The sequence below is a fragment of the Hyperolius riggenbachi genome, chromosome 3 (assembly GCF_040937935.1).
Source record: "Hyperolius riggenbachi isolate aHypRig1 chromosome 3, aHypRig1.pri, whole genome shotgun sequence".
Lineage (NCBI taxonomy): Eukaryota > Metazoa > Chordata > Amphibia > Anura > Hyperoliidae > Hyperolius > Hyperolius riggenbachi.
Genome location: NC_090648.1, coordinates 371,158,844 through 371,167,198, shown reverse-complemented (window position 1 = coordinate 371,167,198; position 8,355 = coordinate 371,158,844).

Genomic DNA, 8,355 nt, shown 5'->3' with positions numbered 1-8,355 from the left:
ATTTTTTTTTTAGGAAAAAAACAGATCACAATAATTTGCTCGATCATGATCACAACTGTCATGCTGTGAAAGCCATCCCCATGGAGCCTTAGAGCCAGACACATATGTGCAGATAACGTTATCAAAGGGAAGCATCACAGTTAAAGAGGAGCTGTTAGGTATAAGGTCTCAGAGAAAATAAACACATATATCAGTAGCTAAATATTGGCTGTACTTACATTACATATGCATTTCACTGTCCACGTTTGTACTTCACAGAATTTTTATATAGTATTTGCAGAGAATGATGCTCCTGACAGCTCATGCCAGGTTCCATGTTTGTCTGTATCCTATGAAGCCAATTGTGTGGTCATGTCCTCCCTGCTTCCTGATAATTCCACTCACAAAAAAGCTGGTAATGAATAACTCTACTGTGCAGTGAATATTAATTAGCCATGTGGCTAAGAACAATAGCGGACTCCTGCAGTGTACTCTGCCTGGAGATTTATCAGTGCTGTGAGTTACACGCTGTTGTTGAGCCTGTAACTTCTCACTAGCAGCCAAGGGGAGGGCCCCAGAATGCTTTGCTGTATGGTATGCGGCCTCTCGTCCTTTTTAAGGGCTTGGGAATAAAGAGCCTTGCTGTCAGCACACATCAAAAGTAAGAGAGATTTTTAACTTCAGTATTGCCTTTTTGGCTTCCTTCTAAACTGTTTAACACAGGAGATTAGATGTTTAAATTAGCTTTTGCAGCCTGACAGTTATTCTTTAAGCAACTGCATATAGCATCTAGTATTGGCTGTGTTCGCTATTCGGTGTCACCCTGAGGGCTCAAAATGCAGAGCGACAAAACACCGGGAACTGATGGCAGATGAAAAGCATGTAGCATTGCCTAAACAAACCACCGGGATCCGCCCATCTGAATCGGCCATAAATGTAAAAACTGCTAGGTGAGCTGGGAGAGGAGGTGGAGGGAAAGGTTCAGTTTCTGTTTTGTTTTTACTTAATGACAAAAACAAGAAAAAGTGCTTTTATCAACACCAGCAGAATTCAGCTGGACAACAGTATGCGATGAACGTTCAAGTCACACACTGTGCACTGATGACCATCCATTCTATTCCAGCTGCTGCTACTCCTGCCTGAGTCAACTCAGCACTTCCTGTGGTCACTGCAGTGGGTCACGGGCTGCCCGTTGGGATGATGCTAACTACCTCATTGCAGCAAGCCTGTCTGAAGAATTTTCAAGGAGTTATTACAGGAACCAGGGTGGAATGAGGAGAGGACAGACAACTTACAGAGGTATGTGGCATCAGCATGAATCACAAAGTTCTGGGAAAGAGACCCTGTGGGAGAAACAAAAACTAGAGCAGATTGTCTGGGGGACCAATGTTTATGCCTGTCAGACAAACGTTTGGCGGTGGAGAGTTCCATAGTACTTCTTGCCAAGAATTGTCAAATTTCTTGTTTAGTTACATGTGAATAGCATCAAATAAGAAAACATGCAAACCCGTTACCTTTCACAGAGAACATTTGTTTAGTTACATGTGAATAGCATCAAATAAGAAAACATGCAAACCCGTTACCTTTCAGAGAACATTATTTGTCACTATCTCGGAGGTTAACATGGGGGAGAGGGATTTCCTGCTCAAGGGGCGTTCCTGCAGGCTTTCCAGAGCTGCCATTGGGAAGATCTCTCCATGGTCACACCCCCCTGCCGCTCTCCCACCTCTCTGTATGCTGTGAATGAGACACACTCTCTCCTTCCAGCGTCATGACCCAGAGGTCACGAAAGTGAAAGTGGTCCCACAGGAGTGGCGGTTTTGGCGGCTGTTTCTGGGAGGGGCTGGGCGGATCAGGTAGGCTTGTTTTTTTATGAGATGTGGGCTCTCTTTAAGTATACCCCCGAATACCAGCCTTGGCCAGCAGACGGGATGCTGAACTGCTCGAGAAACGAGCCTGGAAAATAGGCCTTAGTTCTGCATTACCAAAATGAAAAAAATCTTCCTGACACAGGTCTTGAATATTTTAATTCTTAACCAAACCAAAGTGCCTTATATACATTTTGTCTCTGCTGGCCTCTGTGCTTTATGAATAGATTAGTCTGTAGAAAAATAAAATGTGAATTTCAATGTGTTATTGCAGTCTGTACAGTTATTCTATTTTGTTCTGTCTTGTTAAAAAAGCCTGTACAATTCAGCAGCCAAGCCTTGATGGAATGTAAAAACTGTTACACTCGCCAAATACTGCAATCATTTACTTTTGGCATGTACACTGATTTTACATGTCAAATATCAGTTATTGTTTATGAAATTATTCCTTTAGACATAAAACATTCCAGTAGCAAGCATGCAGACCAGCTGTTTCTAACATGCTTATTTCATGTGTGTGATTCACTCTACTGATGTCAGAATAATAAGCAAGAGTTCTGGGCAACTGGTATTGTTTAAAGGGAAATAAATGTAGCAGCTTCCATCGAGCACTTTAAAAACAGCGCAGATTTGGGCGCAGCTGGCGCCACCATAGGCGAGCAGCGCTCAGTGAGTAATTTGGGCGCTGTCAACAGACAGAGCCCAAATTATGATAAAAATGCTGTAATTCAGCTGCCATTAATAGCTGGAAGCCGAGTTACATCTTTATCCCACTATCCATGGCGAACCGGAGGGGGAATAGTAATTAATACCACCAGGACATGTGCAGGAGCAGGGTAAGCAGTTTATCAGCTTTACCTTACACGTCCAAATCTCCTGGCAGCTAATATACATATGTATGCGCCTCCATATACCTCTCACTTCAGGTTCCCTTTAAAAGCTTTTATCATACCACGGGACTCCTCTTACCTGTCTCCTTTTTGACGATGGGAAAGACTTAAAGGACAACTGACCTGAGCGGGGTATGGAGGCTGCCATATTTATTTCCTTTTAAACAATGCACATTGTCTGGCTGTCCTGCTGAACCTCTGCCTCTTCTACTTTTAGGGCTTGTTAACACCTTGGGCGTTTTGCTGTTTTTTTAAGCGCCGGCAATATTTTTAATTGCCCTAAAAGCGCTTGAGCACTGATTCCCTATGAGAGTGTTCACATCTGAGCGGTTTGCTACCGATCCGCTCAGTAAAGCGCTGCCTGTACTATTTTGGTGGCGATTTCCCTATAATAGGAGGTATAGGGAAATCGCAAATCACTTGAAAAAGCGCTTGGTATAGCGATTTCACCAGCGCTTTTAAGAATAAATACATTATATTTATTATTTTCCGGGTCAAAGCGTTCAGGGTTCTTTTCCGTTAGCCGGGCGCATCCACTAGGAGGCGATAAAACTCCACCAGAGTTACATCTTTCCCTACTATCCATGGCGGCCTGGAGGGGGAATAGTAATTAACGCCACCTGGTGGTTGCGCCCGGCTAACGGAATAGTACCGAGTTCACTTCCTGACTTGCGTCAGGAAGTGAAAAAACAAATCCCTCTGGTAAAGCACTTTGAAAAGCGCTTTACAAAAAAAGAAGCACGCAGGTAAGCGCCGGGAGGGGAAAAAAGCACAACATTGAAAATAGCTGACGTCAGAATTTAAATTTTAGATGTGAACAAAGCCTACTCCTAGACACTGAACAAGCATATGCAGATCAGATGTTTGACTTAAATTTGACCACATGCTTGTTTCAGGTGTGTGGTTCAGATTACTTGTGCATGAAAGATCAGGATGCCAGGAAACTAGTATTGTTTAAAAGGAGATAAATATGGCAGCTTCCCTCTCAGGTCAGTTCTCCTTTAAAAAAGGAATGCTACACAATCCCCAAAAGAGATTTGCATAGTCGTTGGATCACATTTTTTGTGGAATGTGCCTGGATACTCAATCACTAAAATTATGACTTGAAAAGGTGTGAAAGTGTGTTTAATATGTGGCCCACAAACCTTGACGGTGTATTGGCTAAAAGGCATTGATTCTTAGGAAGAACTTTATTGCCATTTCAACTCTATTAGAAGAGGACTAGAGGACATGATCTGCGCATGGAGGAAAAACGTTTTAGCCATTTATTTAGGAAAGGGTTCTTTACAGTAAGAGTGATTACGATGTGGAATGCATTGCCACAGGAAGTCGTTATGGCAAACTCTATACCTGCATTTAAAGGGGGCTTAGATGCTTTCCTTGCGTTGAAAGACATCCATGGCTACAATTACTAGGTTATGCCTAATGATGTTGATCCAGGGATGTTATCTGATTGCCATCTGGAGTCGGGAAGGATTTTTTTCCCTTTTGGGGCTAATTGGACCATGCCTTATAAGTGTTTTTTCGCCTTCCCCTGGATCAACAGGGATATGTGAGGGAGCAGGCTGGAGTTGTACTTTATACTGGTTGAACTCGATGGACGTATGTCTTTTTTCAACCAAAATAACTATGTAACTATGTAACAAGGAGTGTACCTGGGTTTATTGTAGTTCAAACTTTGTTGATGGTAAGAAAAGCAAGTTGCACAAGTCTATGTACCAGTGATATGGTGGATGTTTACTTGTGGTAATGTGTAGTTAGACATGAAGGGATGAGGCATGGATCAAAATGCTTGTTGGTTGGTGTGTGTGAGGGTCGCTGTGACTCAGGACTTCCTGCCTGGGGTGACAAAAAGGCTAGAAATGGCCCTGTATAAAGCTGACTAGGAAATGATCTCTTGTGGACTTCACCCATGGGCAGATGTGTTGCATGGTAACCAATGATTTCCCAGTTTCTCTGCTAGCTTGGGCTGAAAGACTCCTAATTCCCAGCCAAAGTGGAGATGTATTGATTCTACAGTATAGTCTCACTATAGTAAACTTCAAGGGACCAGGACAAGTGGTTTACTATATCAGAAATTGTCCTAGAAATGGCCCAGCATGCCCTGGTACATTCTCTGCTGCAAAGGAGAAACGCTGTCCTCTCATTGGAGACACAGTACAAGCACTTGCACGTTTGGTGGACTACAGTATATTTTAGGGCTGCATAGCCAGGCTGGACAAATTGATGGTATAGTATCCAGTTCTCCTTAAAGTTTAACTGTCGGGCATATAATCAAAAATCAATTATTTTTATCTGGTAAACAAGTAATAAGGATGCTAACCAGGCAATCCAAAAGTTAACATCACTATTACTTTTCTTGTTGATAAATAATCATTCCCCAGTTTACCTGACTCTTATTTGGTAAACACAAAATTTGATACACAAAAAATAAGTACCCAGAGCATACTGGGTTGTCCTTTTTTGCTTTTGTAATTTGCCCTCACACTTAAAGAGGAGCTGTTAGGTATAGGGTCTCAGAGAAAAAAAACACATATCAGTAGCTAAATATTGGCTGCACTTACATTACATATGCATTTCACTGTCCACGTTTGGATTTCACAGAATTTGTATATATTATTTGCAGAGAATGATGCTCCTGACAGCTCATGGCAGGTTCCATGTTTGTCTGTCTCCTATGAAGCCAATTGTGATGTCATATCCTCCCTGCTTCCTGATGATTCGACTAACAAAAAAGATCCTAATGGACAACACTACTGTGCAGTGAATATTAATTAGCCATGTGGCCAGGAACAATAGCGGACTCATGCAGTATACTCTGCCCTGTGATTTTTCAGTGCTGTGAGCTGGGCTGCATTACAAGCTGTTGTAACATGAGCCTGTAACTTCTCACTAGCAGCCGAGGGGAGGACCCAAGGTGGGGAGAAGCAGCCCCAGAATGCTTTGTAGTATGTTATGTGGCCTCTAGTCCTTTTAAGAGCTTGGGAATAACAGCCTTGCTGTTCAGCACACATCAAAAGTAAGAGAGATTTTTAACTTCAGTATTGCCTTTTTGGCTTCCTTCTAAACTGTTTAATACAGGAGAATAGAGGTTTAAATTAGCTTTTGCAGCCTGACAGTTACTCTTTAAAGAGAATCTGTACTCTAAAATTTTTACAGCAAAAACATACCATTCTATTCATTATGTTCTTCTGGGCCCCTCTGTGCTGTTTCTGCCACTCTCTGCTGCAATCTGGCTTGTAATTAACAGTTTTAGGCAGTGTTTACAAACAAACTAACCAGCTTGTGATAGGCTCACATAAGCAGAGTGTGTGAGTCATACAGAGCCTGCAGGGGGCCTGCAGAGGGTGTGTATCGCTTCTATCCAATCACAAGCAGCCCTGCACATTCCACACATTCAAGCCTTAGCCCGATAGAGCCGACAGAAGGAAACAGATTAGATCATATAACAGAGATAACACAGCCACTGTGCAATTAGGAAAGGCTGCAGTAAGCCAGAGCACATTAGAACAGGCAAAGGAACTTATAGGATAGAAGAACTAAGGCTGAAAATTTTGATACAGAGTCTATTTAACTAATGCAGCCTGATTGGCTGAAACCTCTTTCCCTCCTGTTTTCCCCTCCCACACCTCTGTTCCTCTCTGATTGGCTAATATTTCTCATGCTAAGACAATGCACTTTCTATAGTGAAGGGAAGGCAAATCAGACAGGAGAGTAAGGGAGAAAATGACATCAGGATTGGCTTCAAAATAGCCACAGTTAAAATGGGAAATGCTGAGAAGGATTTTCTCTTTTTTTACTGTAGAAAAATCACTAAAATCTAATCGTGGACTGTGCAATACGTATGTTATGCAAGTCGAGCAAGTATTTATCTACTTATATATGTGGGTTTTTTTCTGAAATAGTATGGCTGACAGCTCCTCTTTAAAAATGTCAGCCGTCACTGATTAGAGGCAGCCACTCGCTTCCTGTGAGAGACTCAGATACCTCCACTGGCGGGACTTGCAGCACGTGTCCTGCAAAACTTTCTGCTAACACCGCCAATCATGAATGCTTTCTTCAAAATGCAGCCAATCATAAGCCACTCGCATCTGTAATGCAAGTGGCTGATACCTCCGAGGGCAGGACTTAGCACTCTCCTCTCTACTCTCCTTAGTTTTGCAACGAGTAGGCCCACTCCGATTTGCACTACAAGTGGAAGAAGCGTGTACTGCACTCTACACACTACCAGGAGTGTCATCGCTAACAAGGGAAGATATACCCAGGTGTGCGTACAATCCCATGGGAGGACTGTGACAATACTTTTATTGGTGATTGCAAAGTGGAAGTGATAACGCTGAATCCTGTTTTGTTTACATTCACATTATTCCTCATTTTCCCCAGGTTGTACATTACTGTATACCCAGCACCAGTGCCATTCTTATTTTCTTACAAATGTTATCAGCTACTCAGCACTCACCTGCAACCAGCCTGAAGAGAGCAGCCGACCATGGGTTTCACACTGATATATGACGTATGTGCCACCCACTGTTTACTATATCCATAGTCAGCATCACGTAGGGGCCAAAAACATGTTTACTATAACAGAAGTTTTATTAAATCAGAGTTTGCTAGACCAGGCGTTGCTCCCATAGACGTATAATGGAAATTGGCCGGGACCTGGAGAGGTAGTTTACTATACCCAAATGTTTACTATACCAGAGTTTATTTGAAAGAGATCATACGTATTGCTCTTTAAGTTACTAACCCTATATTTTAAATTTACTACACTGACATTTGATTGTAACAAATCAAATAATTTTAATAAAAGTTACATTAAGTATTCTCTTTGGATTATCCAGGCAGTGCCCTGGTGAAAGACACACGAGACAGGCAAAACAACACTGCATTGCACATAGCAATGATAATGTAGTAAAATAACAAAAGACCAAAGATTTCATTTGACATCAGTTCATATTAATTAATCCTGCACAGGTCCACAGTTGAATGTCACATAACATAAAAACTAAACAAACATCAGCAGTTCACAGTATGGTGCCATTTGTGGCACATACTTTCCCATCCTGCATCTGATGCCCCCCCCCCCCCCCCCCCCCTTCGCCAGTGTGAGGCTCAGTGTTCTAGGGACCAATTGCCAGTACTGACTAATGCCACATTAGGTAAGGGATAACTATGCAAATATTTAAACTAAAGATTTGCATAGCAGCATTGGCTCAGGCAGCAAGTGGCTAAACATATACAACAGGTGGCACCCAATAGTGTTGTCACCATTAATGCTGATATAACATTGTAGGTTCATGAACATGTTAACAGTGTTGATAGCACTGGCTCAGTGCTATCTATTCAACAAAATGTGTAATTTAAAAACTAACATTTAGAACATTTTTGTAATGTTGAAAGGTAACTAACTGTGTGGCTCTTAGATAAGATAATAGATAATAAAACATAACAGTAACATGTTCAACTAATTAACAAAATGCAGGAACATTCCCTGTTACTCAGTCTTTGGATGCCAACCTGGGTCCGTCTGAAAATACAACAAATACAAACATATTAGTGCTCATGTATTATATTTAAACTTGGCCAAACTGTAAAAACATGAATACGGTACTACAAAG